Source organism: Papio anubis, chromosome 19, assembly GCF_008728515.1.
Source record: "Papio anubis isolate 15944 chromosome 19, Panubis1.0, whole genome shotgun sequence".
Lineage (NCBI taxonomy): Eukaryota > Metazoa > Chordata > Mammalia > Primates > Cercopithecidae > Papio > Papio anubis.
This window is the reverse complement of record NC_044994.1, coordinates 9,063,989-9,085,230: the sequence shown is the minus strand read 5'-3', so window position 1 is coordinate 9,085,230 and position 21,242 is coordinate 9,063,989. Positions and strand designations below refer to the sequence as shown.

The 21,242-nt window shown below is 39.0% G+C and overlaps 1 protein-coding gene across 4 annotated transcripts in view; it reads right to left on the bottom strand.

The window, feature by feature from the left end:
• The window catches only part of LOC116271505 (disks large-associated protein 1-like), a 658,479-nt gene that overhangs the window by 344,979 nt on the left and 292,258 nt on the right, over positions 1-21,242 (bottom strand). For 3 of the 4 annotated variants that reach the window (XR_004180127.1, XM_031658928.1, XM_031658930.1), the window contains one exon: positions 5,711-5,817. The gene's annotated coding sequence lies outside the window, so the exon portion shown is untranslated. The remainder of the gene's footprint in view (positions 1-5,710; positions 5,818-21,242) is intronic. The other variant, XM_031658929.1, reaches the window with a different exon arrangement.

The following is a 21,242-nucleotide window of genomic DNA, read 5'->3' as shown; positions in this document are numbered from 1 at the left end:
CAGGATTAAATCCTGTGCTAAGATTGATGAAATATTCCAGCAAAACTTTATTGATCTACTCCTGTTAAGTAGGCAGCTTTGAATTTCTGCTGACAAGTACTGGGGTTAACCAATATCAAAATGACAATTGAAACTCAAAAACACATAAAATAAAAACAGAAAAGTATTCAATATCTGCATGAATCTCTTAGTAAATGAATCTTCTATTGAAAACTTTGATTTCTTTTGCCTCTGGGTATAAAGCTTCATCTGGCAAATTGGCTATGAAAATAATTTTTTGGAGAATGAGAAGAAAAAAATGAATAATTTTAGTCATTTTGAAAGCAGTTAAAAATTGAGACCATATGAATGTTTATTCAGGTTAAACTTTTGCCTTGAAGAATCTTTATTTTAGTTTCTCCCCAACCCATGGCGAGATTACAAGGCAGAAAACAAAATGTAAGTTGCAAACTTCATGCTTCACACTGAGAAATCACTCTTGATGAAAAAAGGCCCGGCTTGACACATGTAACCATCAGCAATGCATAGAACCAGAGCTATCCCGTGTAGATAGAAAAAGATGCTGAATTTTTCCACTAGCCTTTCAGTCTCAGATGACTAAATTATGGATACATTTTCTAAAGTGTGTTCATCTTTTAAAGTCCTAAATAAAAGTTTCTTATGCTTGTAGAATTATGTTGGAAAAGAAGAGTATACAGTAATCTCCATTAACCTCCAAAACCGTGGTGGGATTCTGGTCAGCTTCTAGCCTGTATAGATCTTTAAACCCACCAGATGCTGGATTTATTTTATACACTATCTCTGGTCTTTAAAGTGACCTTTCAGATAATAACACTGCCCCCGTTTTACAGATGAAGACACTAAAGTACATAGAGTGGCTCAGTCCATTCGCCATGTTCACACAGTTAATAAATGAAAGAGCTGAGTTTTGAACTCAAGTCTTTCTGAATCCCAAATCCTGCCTTTTCAACTCTGCTTTCAAATATATGCCCTTAGTTGACTGATTGACTCACTCATACTTTCGTGTTGGGTTTTAGGTAGGATTTCATATGATCTGTACCTTGAAATTGCAAGGTAAGGCACAATGAATTCCAGGGGTTACTTATCCTAAACCCTTCTTTTTATAATGGAGGTAACTGAAGCCTAAGGACTAGCCAAGAACATACATCAAGGTAATAACAAAGTTGGGGCTAGGACATTTACGTTTTAATTAATATTTAAGCTTTACTATTAGTCAAGCCACAACATAAAATGAAAATTTTAATTTTCTCTTACAAAAGTGAATTATGAAACATTTGAAACATATGAAACATATGAATTATTTAAAAAAATAAATGTTCAAGCTTTCATATTATCCTCTGTTGTTGTTATTTATGCTAATATGTGATTACAGGCTTTTTCAAGAGTGCGTTCTGAGGTTGACTCCACTACAGAATACATAATAAAAAAAAAAAGAGGAAACTGGGTTTAAAAACATACAAAATAAATTTCACACTGAGCTCTAAAAGTAGGCATTGAGCCTAATTTCTGGAATAAATCAAAGAGTAGGCAGAAAACAGACAGAAGGAACAGTTATTTTAGCAAGAAAAGTAGGAAAAATTTACCAAGCCAATCATGGGATGATGCATGCAGATAAAAGATGTAGAGAGAAAATGTGCAACATTGACACATGAACACATTTGAATGCAAGAAAGCAAAAAAACCAGAAAGTATAATTGTCCTAAATGTGAATAAACATTCAAATTATGCTGCAGCTGCAAAATTTAAACTCAAGGAAAAGACATTTGCAAAAGAATTTATTAAATAGATGTGATTTGCTGGTTTCATACAACCAGTGGCTCTTTTACAAAGTAAAATGTACAATTTAGCTTGATATAAATGACATTTCCCCCGTTGTACTCAATCAAAGAGCAAAAAGTCTTTCGTGAGAGACTCTTTATTAAAGAGCACAATACTATGGATACTCAGATGCTTGGACTTTAACTACGTAGTGTGATTTCATCTAATAAAATGTCTTATATATTGAGTATGGGCTTATATAATAAGGTTTCTGTGTGAAGCAAAACCATCTTTCTCTATGGCACAAGTCAGAGTAGTTTCTTTGTAAGGAGTTAAGTTTCATGCTGAAACCAGTTCTTGGTTGCTAAACCTGTTCATCCATTCTTCCATCCATCCATCCATCCATCCATCCATCCATCCATGCATCCATTCATCCATCCATCCTTTATCCATCCAATAGATATTATATTTATGGGTCTACAAAGTCTATGACACAGTAAAGGATATAAAAATGCATCAAAAATCTTACTGTTGGGAATTTTATGATATTAAGATGGTATCTGACCAGAAGACTCAGAGCTTATTATTAAACTAACACACCTACCCACAATGGTGATGTTGGTAAGGAAGACCTTTCATTGTGATCAGTCTTTGACTCAAACTGTAATGCAGAAATTGTAGTGCCAGCCTGGATCATTTAGTTTACAGAGTGGTTCTCCAAGTTAAGGTCTCATGGAACAGCAGATCAGCATCATCTGGGAACATGTTAGAAATGCACATTCTTGGGCCTCACTCCAGAACAGAGGTGTCCAGGGGAGAGAATACAGTTATGTGTTCTTAGTTTCTGTTTCTGGTTGGGCATGTAAAGTCCCATGCTTGTCTCTCTTTTCCATTTATCACTAGAGACAGAAACTAAAAGCCATGGCTTCAGGCTGCTAAAAGCCTAAACCAAAACAACAACAACAACAACACCACCACCACAATAAAGCGGGCTAGATAAGCTTGCTCTAGACCAATCTGTGTTTGAAAATCACAAAGCCTTAACATCACTTGGAAGGCTTGAAAAAAATCACAGCACTTACATTTCTACACAATGGGCTGGGCCACTGGTAAGTGAGGTCAAAGAATTAAAAAAATAACTTTAACAACTTAGAGTGGCAGGTTTTAAATGTCTGCTTAAGAAATTTAGATAATGATAGATTGGTAAATCAGAGAACATTTTCTGAGCAAAAAGCAGACATGATCAGAGCTGTGATTCTGGAAGACTCTGGAGGCAAAGGAGACAAGGGAGAGGTAAACTAATGAGGGGCAATACATGGTTCAGGTGAGAAGACACAGTAATTTTTCTTTCATGATTCAGGAGGATGTCCAGCCTCAAATGAACGGGGGCCCTTCACTTGGTTTGCATGTCGTGGATCCTCTTCATCCCTAGTTTGATTCTGTCTGCTCTTTTTGGTATTTCTGACTAGCATCTGCCACGACTTTCCTGGTTTCTCTGCACTACCATTCTCCGCTGCCCTTTCTCCTGTCCCCTCCACTCTCATTTCCTTCATGAGGAAATCTGCATGCAAATGCACATCACTTTAAGTGTTTGTTGTTGTCTGTTTTATTTTTAATAGCTGCTCCTTAGAGAGTTTATCAATTACATTCTTCCTCTGAGCATATGATCTTCTAGGTCACAACACAACCACAGGCTTTATCCAACTTTATTTTCAATCTGTTTAATGTCCTCATGTCAAAACAAAACAAAGAGGCTCTGATTCACCTTAATGTGCTAAATCTGTTTTGCCAGCTGACCATTCATCTAACATTATGCCCAGATATATATATAATTTCAGTCATGCATTTCACACAAACAGGGTTGTTTCCAAATAGGAAAGACAATAATTAAATTTTTGTGTATACACAGACACCTTCTTGTAAATGAACCAATATAAAGTGAGTAACAAATACAGCTATGATTAAATGTTGTTATATTAATTCTGACTATTCCAAATGTTGGTCATAATTTGAATCTTATATAATGTCTCAAATATACACAGGGACTCAGATGCATTTCTCACTTAGCTGACACTATACCATTTACTGAAGATGGACAATTTATTAATGAGGAAGTTAGTTTCGAAACAGAACTCACCTGGATTCCATGATATTTAGGTATAATTATTTAATGTCTTTAAAACACAAAACTTTTTTTTCTTGGAGATATTTCATTTAGGAGAAAAATGCTGATATAGAATAAAGTAAAAGGAGGTGCAACAAACGCGGCTGGCTCCCTACATTATGTCCCTGGGTTCACTGTGGATGTCAGCCACAGCTGCAGGAGAGTCTCCTTGCCTTTGTAGGGAGGGATCTCTAACCCCCAGGTCATAGACTAATACTGGTTTATGGCCTGTTAGGAACTGGGTCGCACAGCAGGAAAGTGAGCAGTGGAACAGCGTGCATTACGGCCTGAGCTCTACCTCTTGTGAGATCAGCGATGGCATTAGATTCTCATAGGAGCATGATCCCTATGTGAACTGTCCATGCAAGGAATCTAGGTATGTGCTCCTTATGAGAATCTAATTCGTGATGATCTAAGGTGGAACAGTTTTATCCCAAAACCATCTCCCCACCTCCCCACTCTGCCCATGGAAAAATTGTCTGCCATGAAACCGGTCCCTGGACCACTGCCTTTCAAGGTACACAAGTGACAACTGAGTGTCTTTCTGCTTTCTACCCATGCATGGCTGGCACAGCCCAGCATTGTGAGGGAATTCATGCCCCTCGGGGGGATACAAAACCAAGGGGAAAAAGTCAGTCAGTAAACCTCCTGCTGCACATCTTTCTAACAGAAATTTGGGCATCTGTACCCCTCTTGGGAGGAACCAAGTTCCCACTGTCTGCAGTGGTGGACTTGCTAACCCGCCTGCAATTTGGCCTGTGCTTCTTCCCTGATTCACTCTTCCTGCTTCTAACTCTTGATCTTTTGGGATCAGCTCCCTAATAAATTGCCATATCCAAGTCATTGTCTCAAGCAAGTAACCCAAACAAAGACAACAGCTTATTATTCAGCAATATTAATATCCTTCTGATCTGATACCACTTCTGTAGTATATTTGATTTATATGTGGTAAGACCCTTCTTTTTTTCTCCCTCCAAAACGACATAAAGAAAGGAGATGAGGGCAAGGGGACTCAAGTGTTTCTATTGCTCACTTTTCTTTTTCTTCTTTCTTTTTTGAGATGGAGTCTCCTCTGTCACTCTTAGGCTGAGTGGCACAATCTCGCCATTGCAACCTTCGGCTTCCAGGTTCAAGCGATTCTCCTATTCTCAGTCTCCCAAGTAGTTAGATTACAGGCACCACCTGGCTTACACTCTTTTGCATTTTAGTGGAGAGGGGTTTCACCATATTGGCTGTGGCTGGAGCCAAACTCCCTGACTCCTTGGTAAGTGATCCACCCACCCTGGTCTCCCAGCAGCCCAGGCATGATGCTACTCTGCCGTTCATTGCTTTTCTTAGCACACTTACATCATGTTGAACATGTCTGTGTGGATAAATGCAGATTTGTTCCATATGCTGAAGAAAGTTTTAATACTATGCTACATTGCATTTCCCATAATTTCATTTTAACTTACCAAATCCAATATTTAGTCCACAGATTTATATGCTCTGCATCTGCCCAATATGCCATTCCAGATTAACAACAACAATGAAGATTAAACATATAAAATACATCTCGCCCAGATTCTGTACAGGTAGCTAGGAAGTTAAAAAAACACAGGTTTTAAATTCAACAGACTCTTAATATGTCTGGAAAGCATATGCCTGGAATATTTTGTGCAAATATACCATGCTATTACAAAATGTTTCATATAGGATAGCTGAAGAGGAGGCTGTTATTTAAGAAAGTGCTTCCTATACACGTAAGGGGAAAGGGGGCAATTTTACCTTTGATTATCAATTGTCCATTTTCCTTGCTTCCGAGGTAGGAAAAGATCCAAACTGCAGGCTTTTTTTAACCTGATGTCACTCTGGGTATCTGATGTTCAACTGCTCTGAAACATAACAATGCAATAATTAGATGTAATAACTAGCCTGAAACAAAAAAGATGCTTAACAATGATCTCACAAGAACTGTTCTGACAGACATTATATTCAATGTTGTTAAGAAGAGAGTTTCACAGAAAATCTACATGGCCGTGTTCTTGCATGATGTCACACTGTATTTTTATGCTTTTCAGAAAAATAAAATCAATCACAAAGAAAAAAAAATGTTGCTGTAATAAATACGCTTGATATTCTACAATATACATTTCCTATCATTTATTTTCTTTAAAAAGCAATAAAATGCAAACATCAGTGATCCGATTCTGTAAGATATAGTATACATATATGCGATTGTATTCACTTCCTGAGCATTATTTGTTTTAGCAACAGTACAACTAAGCCACTGTGACTTTAAAAAGGGCTAAAATGTGTCATTTTTTTCCAGAGTGGTTCTTTTCACTCTGGGAAAAGAACCACAGGAGGATGCCAATCATGGCATAATATTCCCAAGTGTGCTACTAGGGACTTGCTGGTGCCTAAGTCAAGCCACTATCCTTAATTAGGACAAATACCTAATGCATGTGGGGCTTAAAACCTGGATGATGTGTTGATGGGTGCAGCAAACCACCATGGCACATGTACACCTATGTAACAAACCTGCACATTCTGTACATGTATCCCAGAACTTAAAGTAAAATAATAATATTTTACAAATCCTTCCTTAGAAAAGTGACAAAATGGAACACATAACTGGACCCACACGTATGAACGAGGTAACTACTCCCGATCATATCATATGCTATATGGCTGAGCTATGAGTTTCCTTTCTGAAAAGTGACATAGAAAAGGACTTGGGTCACACGCGAAAATGATATGATGTTGAAAAGTGTAAGTAGCTGTAAAGGTCTGTTTCTATTTTTTTGTAAGCAATGTATCCTTTTGGATCTAGGTAGCATATTAAAATACTGTCAGAAGAGAATGAGAAAAATAATAAATCTAATAAGCAGAAATGTAGTGATATTCAGAATTGAGAACATAATTTGTATTTTTTTAACCTCCTAATTATTTATAAGAATTATAAAGAAATGAGTGTGGAATTCATTTTACAGAAGAGGAAGTAGATGTCAGAAGAGGTGATATGGCTTGATCAATTTTACGCAGTGAGTAGGCACAGAGGCAGAGGCAGAATTACGTCCCAGATGCTCTGTCTGGAAGTTCAGTCTCTTTAGAAACTCACATCTTGTTTCCAAAAAGAACACTGGACTTTCAAAAAGTTCAGGGCTAGTACAATTCTCTGCAGAACTTGTTAAAGCAATATTTTGAGACTGGCAAAACTGACAGGTATGAAAGTGCTGTGGTAAAAGGCAAGAACAGAAACATAACAGCCTCAGGTATTTGCATGATAATAACGCACAGGAGGAACACTTGACTTTCACATATACCTCTTTATCCATGCCATAGAAGACAAAAATGAGACTCCATCATCAAAAGCTTTTAGTTATACTTAAAAGATTATGAGCCCTGACTTATATACTATTATCCTGCTAAGTATTTTCAATATTCCATTAAACCAGGCAAGCTCTGAGTGGAATTTCTTCCCCACATGTATGAGGACTAAGTAACTCAGGAGATAATGAAAAATTGTTAATTTCTAAAAATATACAGGACTGATCATTTATCCTTTCATAACTACTTATTGAGAATTGATTGTCTACTAGATAGTTCTCTTAATTTTCTTTGGAAACGAAGTGGAAAGATTATGTAATTTCTGAAAAAGACACCCAGAAACACAAGAAGAAATTCATTTTATTATAATTGGTTTTACAAGTTAGATAATTGTTAGGTAAACAAATACATTAATCACTAGGAGAGGTCTTAAATGTCATCTAGTCTAATGCTTCCCAAATGTAGCTGATCATCAGTCATCTGGAAATTTGCATTAAAATACAAATGATAGAATTTCATGCAAGATCGTTTAAATCAGAATATTTATGGGGAAGGAATCTGCATTTTGTAAATGCTCCCAGCTAATTCTCCTGATGAAGCAGGTTGGGAAACCTACCGATTCTGTCTGATTTCCTCATTAGATAGAGAAGGACACTGAAACCAGAGAAGTGACTTGCCCAAGGCATTTGCTTCTGGTGACAGGACTGAGACTAAAATGCAGAACTCCTGATTCTCCTTTTTTTTCTTCTTTTCCTTACCCCAAGTGTCCCTCTTTTACTTTTTTCTTCCTGTTCTTTTTTTTTTTAATCACCACATAATCAAGATTTAGCATCTGTAGCTGAGAAAGAACCAGAGTAAAAGAACAAGTACATTATAATTATTTGAGTATCAGAAGATTCAGGTATGTTTTCTCATTAGCAACCTCATTGAACTTACACAGAGGAAAGGTGAAAAACAGGAATTTGGACTTCAGCTATTCGATTCAATCACGTGCTTCCTACTCTTCCACTGTCTTTTTCTAGAATCAGCTACTTGGGAGTTGTCTGCTGAGTCCCTTTCTTTGGGGTCTGCCCAGCACTCCCCATCCTGCAGTTGTCAAAGGGGTCCTCGTACCTGGACATCCCTGATTGGACCAGGAGAGGTGTTTTTCCCAAACCAGGCCCATAGCTGGGACTGTGAGACTATAGCTCTGTCCAGGTTAAAGAGTGATGGGTAAATCACGGAGAAGGAAGAATGAAACAGACACACATGGAAGGTGGGACAAGAACTCTCTCAACTCATCTGCCTCCTGCTCCCTCTTTTTCATTTTTTCCTGTGGCTTTCATGAGCTCATGTATCCTTAAGAGATAAGGAGACGGAGTCTTGCTCTGTCATCCAGGCTGGCGTGCAGTGGTATGATCATAGCTCACTGCAGCCTCCAACTCCTGGGCTCAAGTGCTCTTCCTGCCTCAGCCTCCAGAGTAGCTGGGACTAGATGTGCACCACCACACCTGGCTATTTTTTTTAATTTAATTTTTTGGTAGAGATAGAGTCTCTCCATGTTGCTCAGGCTGGTCTCAAACTCCTGGCCTCAAGTGATCCTCTTGCCTTGGCCTCCCCCTTTTTTAAAAAAAAAAAATTAAATTATTTATTTTTAAATTAATGTTTTTGGCTTAAGCTTGCTCAAGTTAGTTTATTTCTGTAACTCTGCAGCCAGAGTCAAGAAGGAAGAATACACCTCATATCATTCATTTTATATGTGTTACTCTATAAGCCAGTCACTTTAGCTACAGTATTCTAAGAGGCTTATTTAAAAACTATTGACTGAGAGTGTGGAGAAGGAAGAATACACACTACAAAGGTCTTGCATTTTATGGAATACCTATATTTTCATCAAATACATGTTTTGAAGTGTGATAAAGTGGAGAAGGTCCCAATCAGAAAGTCCTCTTTTCATCACAGATCTGACTCTTACAAAGTTTCTGACTTGTGAAAGTTACCTAGCCTCTCTCAGTTTTAATGTCCTTATTTGTAAAATACCTCTGGGCTAAGTTTAGTCAGGTTAGTATGAGGAACAAGGGAAAGCACTCATTCATTCTCTCATTCATTCATTCACCCCACCATTCTGCAAAGATTTATTGATCATATGCCAAGCACTATCTAGGGGATGAGAATACATTAGTGAACATTTCATTTTAGTGAAGACAAATAAACAGAAAGTAAATAATAAATGTAAAGCAGTAAATTATAGAGAAGTTTAGAAGGTGAAACATGCTATAGATGTAAGAAATATAGACCAAGGGAAGAATATCAGAAGTATATGGGTAGGGAGGTATAGGGAGGGGAGGGGATTCCACCAAGAACGTGAGATTTGACCAAAAACTTGAGAGATGTGAGGGAGTGAGTCCCATGCCAGAGAAGGGTGCTCCAGGCAAAGGGAACGGCAGGGGTTATACTGCTAAGGTGGGAGTGTTCCTGGTTGGTCTTGGGACTGCAAGAAAGTCATGGGATAGAGTGAAGTGAGGGAGGAGATTAGTAAGTGTGTGCACAATTTACTTCTACAAATGCGCTGCCCATTGTGAACCATGTGGGAACTAATGAAAATAAGTCACAACAAATTGCATTATTTGAGCACTCTACAGTTCACATCATGCTTCTGTGTGGATTAGCTCACCCTGCTACCTGGAACGCATTTTCCTCCCAGGTCTTCTAAGGCACCGTGGGGAATAGTAGTGGGTACAGATAATACAAGGTAGTTCAACTACAATTGCTAACCTCATAGACTTTTCTCCCACAGTTGCCATTTAGTGTATTTTCTGAATATAAAGATGTGTATATTTGCTCTTCCGAAGTAGTGAATAAGGAATTCATTAAGCTGAAACTATGCACTGAAAAGTGAGTATATGTATATTAAAAGATGTATGTCCGGCAATTCAGTACTTAGACAAGCTTATGAGCAAAGATGAGTTGTTATGAATTTGTAACATTAAACATGGTGGGGCAGGAGGGTGCTGTGGGGAGGTGGAAGAAGGAGTGGGTCAGGATGGCTCATGGCTTTTCAGCTTTTACTCTGAGAGTGAAAAGGGGGCCATGGCAGGAGTTTGAGCTTGCAGTCGGCATGGCTTATGTTTCAAAACCTCATCCTGGCTGCCGGTTTGGAATAGTACCTAGGAGAGGTCAGGATGCAGGTAGCTGGAAAGCTTGTGAACCATCCAGAGAGAGGCAGCATTTGCTCTGACTCAGGTGGGGTTGAGGAGCAGTCAGATCCATGCTGAACTTGTTTGGAAGCAAAAGTTGACAGGACCTCTTGATGGATTGGGTGATTAGGGCAAGAAAATAAAGAGACAACAATGACCCGAAGATTTGTGGCCTAAGCAACTGGAAGAGTGACCTCGATGTCGCTTGAGATGAGAAATGCTGAGGCTAGAGCAGGCTTTTTAGGGAAAGCTAATGCGCTCAGTCTGGCCATATTGATTGAACGATCAGTGCCAACTGGACTTGTCGCATAGGTGGTTGGATATACAAGACTGGAACGTGGGAGAGAGTCTGGGCTGGAGTCTGTGTTAGAAGCTTTCTGGTACAGCATAGGTCATTGATAGTATTTCTATTTCCACCACCACAGATGATTATATAAGGGTTAAATAAAATAATATTTGTAACGCACAGTACCTGGTATGTAACAGGAATGCAACATATTTTAATTCCCTTCTGTTTCCTGCCTTTATTTAAAAATATATCTTTTTCTACCGACCATTAGATTATGTTTATCTTTCTGTGAAAAAAAATCAATTTCTGCAAGACACAATATCATACTTTACATTTTGGCAGTCCTTTTTAAAACAAAGGGAAATAATCTCCTGATAAAATGTTGACAATCGCACTCAGTAAGTCATAAAAGAGAAGTTCCAGGAAGCAAGGTAAAGTTTTGTTTGGATAGGAGCTGAAAGGTCTAAAGAGAAAGTGAAAACTGAACAGATATAAATCTATAGACCTAAGAAAACCCTAAACTTTTCTCAGATCTCCCTGGATTTCTTTGGACATAGATCTTGTCTTTTTACTTTATCTTCTAGCAGTTAAGAATTTTTCTTTTAGCGATGATTAATAGTCCGGTAAGATGAAGAACAGGCAGAAATATGAGAAAGATGATCATGTAAACCATAGGGCCGAGTGCACAGCTGAGGAGGAACATTTCTGAAAGGTATGGATGGCTGAGAAACTCTGGAAGTTCTAGGGTGAAATCTTTAAAGTCTACAATCGTATCTTTAAAATGAGTTTCTTGATTTATAAATGCCTCTTTCACAGAACAAATTTTAAACTAGAAACCATCTGTGTTTAAATCCTGTTTTACAGATGAAGTTTATGAAAACTAGAGGGGGATGTGGCTTGTCTGAGATCATGGACCACCAAGATCAGAGGTAGGACCGGGCCCTCAGCCCTCTTAACTCTGGGTGGTTCTTTGCACACAAATAGTTTCTCTTAAGTTGTTTTACCCAACTCCCTGTTTTATGTAATAAGCATCATTTCTTTTAAACCTCACATTTGATCTTAAATTTTACTTAAATTTTACCTTATTGTCCATAAACTATTATGTAGGTTTGAAAACAATGGTAAACTATCCATGTGCTTCACTCCAGCAGATCTTAGAAATAAAGTCCAGAATGAGGTCTGCATTTATTCTGTGACTTTCCATGCGTCTGAGACAGCATTAGTTCACATCATAAAAGACTAGTCAGTTTCCATATTCTTTGCAAATCACTTTGCTAATTGGTTCCTCATTTGTGTATAAGAAATTTCAAGGCAGGCTGGATTCATGGGTGTGTGACCCATGCAGCTTCAGAGGGAGGACCCTAGGCTCAGAAAAGCTCTGTGCTTTGTTCAATGATTTTAGTAGTTGAACCAGTGTTTTGTGGGCAAAGTCCAATAGGACAGTGAGCATCAAGGGAGCAGGGGCTGTCTGCACATGCTGCACACGCTCAGCCATTCTGCACTGCTCATTCACACATGGTGTGCATAATGGTGAATTCTGGGGGATGCACAATTCATGGGAGTTTGGTGAGTTTCAACATGAGAGCACGAGTAAGTGTGTTATGTCTATGAGTAAGTGGGGAAGCTGGCAGCCTCAAGGGACCATGCTTGCCACTGGAACCAGAACTTCTTTCAAACTTAGCAAGAAGGCAAAGGGTTCTAAGAAACACAGATGACCACGGGAGCCTATTGCATATTTTCTTCCTTGAATAATTCCCTGGATCAGCCAACCGCTTATGCTGAAAATGAAGACATACAAAGAGAGAGAAAGAAAGAGCAAACCACAGATCTTTTTCTTGCAATCCTTTCTTACTCATAAGTCAAAGGGAGAGAGTGTATCCAGAAATGAAATACAAACAGTTATTTAAGTCTCGTATATCATTTCCACTGTTTGGGTAAGGATGGCATACATATGTACAATCTATGAAATACCTAATTTTTGCTGATTCTGCATGCAAAGTAACTATTCTTGTATTTGTACTGCATAATACAAAGTGAATGGCAAAATTTGTGTTAAAAATTTATACTTTTGTTTTTTCTTTCCTTGGAATAACATGAAATAGCAAATAAAAACTAGTAGAAAAAGTCAAGAGAGGAATGGTAGAAGAAAGGACAGTTTTATACATTATCACCTTTAATGACCCTTTGTTCCTGCTTTCTGAATAAGGGACCTGCATTTTCACTTTGCCCTGGGCCCTGCAAATTATGTAGTCATTAACACTCACCCTGATGTTATGAACTGGTACACACGCTAGCAAGTGCTTCCAGCATTATTAACTTACAGCTTAAGTATTACATAGAGAACTTTGGAAATAGAACACCTTCTTTTGAAAATTCTGGTACAACTGCAAACTGAATTAATCTGCTCTCTCTTCTCCTCAATGTCTTGTCTCATTTTCCAACTGACTTCTTGGACATTTGACCAAAGTCCCCCAGCTCATAATTTAATTTGATTTCTAATTTAATTTAGTTTTAATCTTCCATTTGAAATGCCACTGCCCTCAAGTTCAAATATTCAGCTGGGGAAGAGAGAAAAGTCAGTGATAAAAGAAATTTGGTCTAAGGTGTGAATAATGAAAATAACTGATACTTTAGAGGGATATTAAGGTAAGCATATGTCCAAACTCATCGGATTGCATATATTGAGTATGTACAGCTTTTTGTATTCAGTCATACCTCAATAAAGCTGTTTTTTTTAAAAAGAACCACTTGTTAAGCCTAGATGACCTTAATAAGTCATAAACAATGTTTTAAAGGAAGAAAACTTTGTATTATTCTCTGCTAAGAAGGCCCTTCTACCCTAATCCATTTGAAAGAATGAGCAGTCGCCTGTTTCTGAACAATTGCACATTATTTATTTAAAGACGATGTAATGTGCACATAGTACCTTGCTGCCCAGCTGGTCTCCTGACCTCAACTCTCCTCTCCCATCCATCCTCCAAGTAGCTGCCAGAGTCCTTCTAAAATACTATACAGAGTAAACCTGATCGGCTTAAACTCAATCAATTGCCTGCAGGGTCTGATACAATCTCCCTGGTCAGGAAGTCAGTGCCCTTCATGATCTGGCCCTGAAACTCTCCTTTCCTTCTCTGACACTGTCAACTCCAACAGAACCAAACTTCTTTTTTGAACTCAACCTCTGGCTTTGGAATCATTGTCCATGGACAAAGCCTTTGAATCTTTGCTGTTCTCCTCTTCTTTGCCCGGCAAACTCCTACTCATCCTTCATGACTATACCAAAAATTAAGTCTCTTCTCTGCAGTCCTTTCTTCACTCTTTTCCTATTTATGTTTTTCTCAGTAGAATGAAAGCTCCCCACGGAATGAACCTATGTTGTTCATCTGATATCTTTGGCACCCAAACTCAAGTTGGGCACATTGTAGATACTACACAGATGTGGGTTGAATGTAAAAAACAAAATGAAGTAATGTGTACTCAAACATAACCAAGTATTTTCCAGTTAATTGAAAAGGGCCTTTCAATCATGAAATATATAGGTTTATTACATTTCTTTAAAGTTCACCAAAAAGAAAAGCACTTTAAAATGTGTAGTGCTAGTTGGAAACTTAGTCTCCATTCTCGTTTATACTTATTTTTGGTCCGTGTTCTTCCCTCTTGTCTTTATATCTCAGTCTGCCTGTGGAAACTTGGTAGCGTCAGGAATTTGGCTAAAGGACTCTGCTGAAATGTTAAGGTACTGCCTCCCACACCAACTCACTTCTTCGCAAAGAAGATGATTTTCGGATCCTCCATGAACAGAAAGTGTGTAATGACTCATTGTGATATCACAACTGTTGCCTTGTTGCAAAAAGATTGACAATTTATTTACAACTAAGATATTGCACTATTTGGCAGTATCTTTTTTTAAATTATACTTTCTAAGTTCTAGGGTACATGTATACAACGTGTAGGTTTGTTACATATGTATACATGTGCCATATTGGTGTGCTGCACCAACTAACTTGTCATTTACATTAGGTGTATCTGCTAATATTCTCCCTCCCCCGGCTCCCTACCCCACAACAGGTCCCAGTGTGTGATGTTCCCCACACTGTGTCCAAGTGTTCTCATTGTTCAATTCCCACCTATGAGTGAGAACATGTGGTGTTCGGTTTTCAGTCCTTGCGATAGTTTGCTGAGAATCATGGTTTCCAGCTGCATCCATGTCCCTACAAAGGACATCAACTCATCCTTTTTTATGGCTGCATAGTATTCCATGGTGTATATGCCACATTTTTTTTTTTTTTTTTTTTTTTGAGACGGAGTCTTGCTCTGTCGCCCAGGCTGGAGTGCCGTGGCCGGATCTCAGCTCACTGCAAGCTCCGCCTCCCAGGTTCACGCCATTCTCCCGCCTCAGCCTCCCGAGTAGCTGGGACTACAGGCGCCCACCACTTCGCCCGGCTCGTTTTTTGTATTTTTTTAGTGGAGACGGGGTTTCACCGTGTTAGCCAGGATGGTCTCGATCTCCTGACCTCGTGATCCACCCATCTCGGTCTCCCAAAGTGCTGGGATTACAGGCTTGAGCCACCGCGCCCGGCCGCCACATTTTCTTAATCCAGTCTATCATTGATGGACATCTGGGTTGGTTCCAAGTCTTTGCTATTGTGAATAGTGCCACAATAAACATACGTGTGCATGTGTCTTTATAGGAGCATGATTTATAATCCTTTGGGTATATACCCAGTAATGGGATAGCTGGGTCAAATGGTATTTCTATTTTAGATCCTTGAGGAATCACTACACTGTCTTCCACAATGGTTGAACAAGTTTACAGTCCCACCAACAGTTTAAAAGTATTCCTATTTCTCCACATCCTCTCCAGCATCTGTTGTTTCCTGACTTTATAATGATAGCCATTCTATATGGTGTGAGAGGTGTCTCATTGTGGTTTTGATTTGCATTTCTCTGATGGCAAGTGATGATGAACATTTTTTCATGTGTCTGTTGGCTGCATAAATGTCTTCTTTTGAGAAGTGTCTGTTCATATCCTTCGCCCATTTTTTGATGGGGTTGATTTTTTTCTTCTAAATTTGTTTAAGTTCTTTGTAGATTCTGGATATCAGCTCTTTGTCAGATGGGTAGATTATAAAAATTTTCTCCATTCTGTAGATTGCCTGTTCACTCTGATGGTAGTTTCTTTTGCTGTGCAGAAGCTCTTTAGTTTAATTAGATCCCATTTGTCAATTTTGGCTTTTGTTGCCATTGCTTCTGGTGTTTTAGACATGAAGTCCTTGCCCATGCCTATGTCCTGAATGGTATTGCCTAGGTTTTCTTCTAGCGCTTTTAGGGTTTTAGGTCTACCATCTAAGTCTTTAATCCATCTTGAATTAATTTTTGTATAAGGTGGAAGGAAGGAATCCAGTTTCAGCTTTCTACATATGGCTAGCCAATTTCCCCAGCACCATTTATTAAATAGGGAATCCTTTCCACATTTCTGGTTTTTGGCAGATGTTCAAAGAACATCTTTATTTCTGCCTTCATTTCGTTATGGACCCAGTAGTCATTCAGGAGCAGGTTGTTCAGTTTCCATGTAGTTGAGTGGTTTTGATTGAGTTTCGTAGTCCTGAGTTCTAGTTTGATTGCCCTGTGGGGTCTGAGAGACAGTTTGTTATAACTTCTGTTCTTTTACATTTGCTGAGGAGAGCTTTACTTCCAACTATGTGATCAATTTTGGAATAAGTGTGATGTGGTGCTGAGAAGAATGTATATTCCGTTGATTTAGGGTGGAGAATTCTGTAGATGTCTATTAGGTCTGCTTGGTACAGAGCTGAGTTCAATTCCTGGATATCCTTGTTAACTTTTTGTCTCGCTGATCTGTCCAATGTTGGCAGTGGGGTGTTAAAGTCTCCCATTATTATTGTGTGGGAGTCTAAGTCTCCTTGTAGGTCTCTAAGGACTTGCTTTATGAATCTGGGTGCTCCTGTATTGGGTACATATATATGTAGGATAGTTAGCTCTTCTTGTTGAATTGATCCCTTTACCATTATGTAATGGTCTTCTTTGTCTCTTCTGATCTTTGTTAGTTTAAAGTCTGTTTTATCAGAGACTACAATTGCAACTTCTGCTTTTTTTTGTTTTCCATTTGCTAGTAGATCTTCCTCCATACCTTTATTTTGCGCCTATGTGTGTCTCTGCATGTAAGATGGGTCTCCTGAATACAGCACAATGATGGATCTTGATTCTTTATCCAATTTGCCAGTCTGTGTCTTTTAATTGGAGCATTTAGCCCATTTATATTTAAAGTTAATACTGTTATGTTTGAATTTGATCCCGTCATTATGATGTTAGCTGGTTATTTTGCTTGTTAGTTGATGCAGTTTCTTCCTAGCCTCGATGGTCTTTACATTTTGGCATGTTTTTGCAGTGGCTGGTACCGGTTGTTCCTTTCCATGTTTAGTGTTTTCTTCAGTAGCTCTTGTAAGCAGGCCTGGTGGTGACAAAATCTCTCAGCATTTGCTTGTCTGTAAAGGATTTTATTTCTCCTTCACTTATGAAGTTTAGTTTGGCTGGATATAAAATTCCAGGTTTAAAATTATTTTCTTTAAGAATGTTGAATATTGGCCCCTACTCTCTTCTGGCTTGTAGGGTTTCTGCCGAGAGATCTGCTGTTAGTCTGATGGGCTTCCCTTTGTGGGTAACCCGATCTTTCTCTCTGGCTGCCCTTAACATTTTTTCCTTCATTTCAACTTAGGTGAATCTGACAATTATGTGTCTTGGAGTTGCTCTTCTCAAGGAGTATCTTTGTGGTGTTCTCTGTATTTCCTGAATTTGAATGTTGGCCTGCCTTGCTAGGTTAGAGAAGTTCTCCTGGATGATATCCTGAAGAGTGTTTTCCAATTTGGTTCCATTCTTCCCATCACTTTCAGGTACACCAATCAGACGTATATTTGGTCTTTCCACATAGTCCCATATTTCTTGGAGGCTTTGTTCATTTCTTTTTAGTCTTTTTTCTGTAAACTGCTCTTCTCATTTCATTTCATTCATTTGATCTTCAATCACTGATACTCTTTCTTCCAGTTGATCGAATCGGCTACTGAAGCTTGTGTATGCGTCACGTAGTTCTCGTGCCATGGTTTTCAGCTCCATCAGGTCATTTAAGATCTTTTCTATGCTGTTTATTCTAGTTAGCCATTTGTCTAATCTTTTTTTCAAGGTTTTTAGCTTCTTTGCAATGGGTTTGAACATCCTACTTTAGGTCGGAGAAGTTTATTATTACCAATCTTCTGAAGCCTTTTCTTTCGACTTGTCAAAGTCATTCTCCCTCCAGCTTTTCTGTTGCTGGTGAGGAGCTGTGTTCATTTGGAGGAGAAGAGGTGTTCTGATTTTTAGAATTTTCAGTTTTTCTGCTCTGGTTTCTCCCTATCTTTGCAGTTTTATCTACCTTTGGTCTTTGATGATGGTGACGTACAGATGGGGTTTTGGTGTGGATGTCCTTTCTGTTTGTTAGTTTTCCTTCTAACAGTCAGGACCCTCAGCTACAGGTCTGTTGGAGTTTGCTGGGGGTCCACTCCAGACCCTGTTTGCCTAGGTATCACCGGCGGAGGCTGTAGAACCGCAAATATTGCAGAACAGCAAATGTTGCTGCCTGATCATTCCTCTGGAAGCTTCGTCTCAGAGGGGCACCCAGATGTATGGGGTGTCAGTTGGCCCCTACTGGGAGGTGCCTCTCCGTTAGGCTACTTGGGGTTCAGGGACACACTTGAGTAGGCAGTCTGTCCGTTCTTAGATCTCACACTCCATGCTGGGAGAACCGTTACTCTCTTCAAAGCTGTCAGACAGGGACTTTTATGTCTGCAGAAGTTTCTGCTGCCTTTTGTTCAGCTATGCCCTGCCCCTAGAGGTGGGGACGGGCAGGCAGGCCTCCTTGAGCTGTGGGGAGCTCCACCCCGTTTGAGCTTCCCAGCCACTTTCTTTACCTACTCAAGCCTCAGCAATGGTGGACGCCCCTCCCCCAGCCTCACTGCCGCCTTGCAGTTCAATCTCAGACTGCTGTGCTAGCAGTGAGCAAGGCTCCATGGACGTGGGGCCCTCTGAGCCAGGCAAGGGATATAATCTCCTGGTGTGCCATTTGCTAAGACTTTTGGAAAAGTGCAGTATTAGGGTGGGAGTGACCTGATTTTCCAGGTGCTGTCTGTTATGGCTTCCCTTGGCTAGGAAAGGGAATTCCCCGACCCCTTGTGCTTCCTGCTTCCCCGCTGAGGCGATGCCTCGCCCTGCTTCTGCTCACAGTCTGTGGGCTGCACCCACTGTCCGACAAGCCCCAGTGAGATGAATCTGGTACCTCAGTTGGAAATGCAGAAATCACCCATCCTCTGCTGTAGACTGGAGCTGTTCCTATTCGGCCATCTTGGAACCTCTTGGCAATATCTTATAATCTATGTGCAGTAAGAATAAAAATCCTTTTCCCTAAGGTAGAATTCTTGGCTAAAAGGAGGTTTATCATCCAAACATTGGGATAAACTGGAGATTTTGATATTTGTTGTCAATCACTTATGTGGGAACTCTCAATGTCTTGTATTTGCAAGGCATTTTTTTCTTAAAATCTCTGAGAGTAAAATTCACTAGACTATTATAATCTGTTTGTCCCTACTGAACTCCCATTACTTTCTCTCCATCCACTGGGCTGACTGCCTTTCACATCTCGTTCAGTTTTCTCCCTTCTGTATAAGCTTAACTTCTGTTATAAGAAAAGTTACAATTTATTGAGTACATTCTATATGTCAGATTCTTTTGTAAGCATATTATTAATACATGAATTATTTCATTTAAAATTCACAATAAGCCTAATGAGGTGGGTTCAATGATTATTACCACTTTGCATAACAGGAGACTGAGACGCAGAGATATTAAGAAACTCATCTTAACATTAGAGATGTTAAGAAACCAAAATACTACACCTGTAAGTGGGCATATCACTATATAGAACTAGGTGGTCTGGTCTCAATTTCACCTCTCAAGTGTTTGCCTCAAGTCAAATGTGCAGATTTACTTTTTATGAATTAATTTCCCCCTTCTTATTTAATTCCTTCATATAAGCTTGTCTGTAAGGCTTTCAAAGCTTACCATGTCCCAGGAACTTTAAATACATTACTTCATTGAGATATTATTATCATTATCCCATTCTACAGATACCAAAATTGAGGCACTAAAAGATTATGCTACTTAGTCAATGAGATCTCACAGAAAATTCTGGAACCAAGATTTAAAACTAGTTCTTTTGTCATTATGCTACATTGTACTCTTCTGTGTCAGATTTAATTTTCCTTATTCTTTTATAAATGGCTGAACAATAAATTTCATAGGTTATTTATTTTTTCTTCAGCTTTTAAGTTCTAGGGTACATGTGCAGGATGTGCAGGTTTGTTACATAGATAAACATGTGCCATGGTGGTTTGCTGCACAGATCAACCCATCACCTTGGTATTAAGTCCAGCATTCATTAGCTATTCTTTCTGATGCTCTCCCTCCCCCCACTTTTCCCCAAGACAGACACCAGTGTATGTTGTTCCCCCCACCAACTCCATGTGTCCATGTGTTTTCATTGTTCAACTCCCACTAATGAATGAAAACATGCAGCGTTTGGTTTTATGTTCCTGCGTTAGTTTGCTGAGGATAATGCCTTCCAGCTCTATCCACATCCCTGCAAAGGACATGATCTCATTTCTTTTTATGGCTGCATAGTATTCCATGGTATATATGTACCACATTTTCTTTCTCCAGTCTATCATTGATGAGCATTTGGGTTGATTCCATGTCTTTGCTATTGTGAACAGTGCTGCAATGAACATAAGTTTTCCCTGTTCTTAAAAATTGATTTTCTACGCCAAAGTATAGAAGAGCCTTATTTTTTAAAAAATCAGGTTGGTGACTAGTTCATTTGTTAGAGCCAAATTTTTAGCTGCCAAAGAGACCAAAATCTTACTTCCAAGCCTGTATATGCCAGTTGGCAATGCTGGTTCTATTGCCACAAAATGTAACTCTGTTCCCAGACAGTCACTTGCAAAATGCATGCTGCTAATCATGAAGCAGAAAATTATGTACTTTTAAAGGTAGATGGAAGTTTATTATGCCTCGGATCTAATATCATTTCATATATAAGAAAAGCACAGACAGATTAAGTGGCATATCTAAGATGACACAGTAAATTCATAGCAAGCTTGGGACAATCAATGAGATTTTCTGACACTAAATCTGAGGTCTTCATCCCATACAACAAAAGCAATTTCTGCACCCATTTTGTCATTGTATCTTTAAAAATGTATTCATACATTCAACAAATACTGAGTGGTTACCTGTGCCAGACAATGTTCTAGGTGCTGGAGACAGAGTAGTAAACAAAAAAGAAAGATTCCTGCCCTCCTGGAGCTTTACATTCTGGCATTGTAATGGCAGAATGGAACAAATTGTTATTGAAATAAGGATGATCCAAAGCTATAATGTCTCATAGGCAGAAGAGCTTATCAGTATAGTTACAGTTTTGTGC